Genomic DNA, 1285 nt, shown 5'->3' with positions numbered 1-1285 from the left:
TCAGTGAAATGTCGTTAGTCTTTTTAACCCCTTAAAAATAGATTTTACACTAGACAAATTGTCATTTAAATTATTTTCCTAATATTTAAGAGTTTGAAATTAGTTAAACTTTAATTATTAAATCTTTCCTTATTGAACTGTGTAGAAAATCTTAACATTAAATTTAACTAAAGTTTCCCAACATTTGTTCTCCTTAACATGTTCGACAATATGTTAGTTGTCCCTAAGCATGCTCTCCTTTTTTCTTTTCTTTTTATATCCTTAATAACTAAAATATTTCATTAAATAAATAATTTTATATTTGATAAATTTGTTAACAATCAATTTTATGAACAATTTCCATTTGACCAATTGAATCTAGCCACCAACACGAATTCTATCTTCTCATAAACAGAAAAAGCACTAATTCATCAGCATAAATAATTGAAGGCGTTGTCACATAGGAGAGAATAATGAGAGGAATTCTAATCAATCTATTTCGAGAAGATGGTGGAAAAAACTATTTAAAGAGATAAAATAAGAAATTTATCCATTATTTATTATACTATTATAAAAGTGAGAAAATTTAAATAATCAGTTGATAAATCTGAATGTCCATGAAAATTTGAACGATCAAATTATTCTTCAATCAAACATTATTGCTAAAATATTTTTGTATTAAAAAAAATTACATTCTAATAAGTACTACTATTAAATATAATTATTATCTTTTGCAAAATAACTGAAAACTACCTTCAATAATTAAAATAAATAACTAAAAAAAAAATATAAGAAAAGAGAGATAGAGAGAGAGGGGTAGTTGACAGAAGTCAACATCACTATTGATTCTTTAAATACAAAAATTTAAAAATGAAATGTAAGACTAACTTTTTTACCTTTTGAAAGTAGAATTATTTTTTGATAAAATTATAATAGCGGTTAGATATTTAAAACTAAGAATGAGCTAATATTAAAAAATTGCATTAAAAAATTATTAGCTGTTTTATGAAAATTGAGAGAAAATATTACTCTTTGAATTAACTAATTATTGAAAAATTAATTAATTAATTAATAAAATTTACCATACAAGTAAAATTATTTTTCAAGTTGACAATTATTATTTAAATTTATTTTCATAAGGAGACCACTACAGTGAAAGAAATTGCCTATAGTATACTATTAAGAGTCAAATTATTAAAATTAAAACTTGAAGTAATAAGGATGAAATAACAAAAATAAAATACATTCTAAATTAAATGTGTTGTCATTAATTAAACTTTTTTCCCCAACAAATTACATCTTCTTA

This window comes from Nicotiana tabacum, chromosome 3 (assembly GCF_000715075.1).
Source record: "Nicotiana tabacum cultivar K326 chromosome 3, ASM71507v2, whole genome shotgun sequence".
Taxonomy (NCBI): domain Eukaryota; kingdom Viridiplantae; phylum Streptophyta; class Magnoliopsida; order Solanales; family Solanaceae; genus Nicotiana; species Nicotiana tabacum.
The sequence above is the reverse complement of the archived record's forward strand: the minus strand, read 5'-3'. Positions refer to the sequence as shown.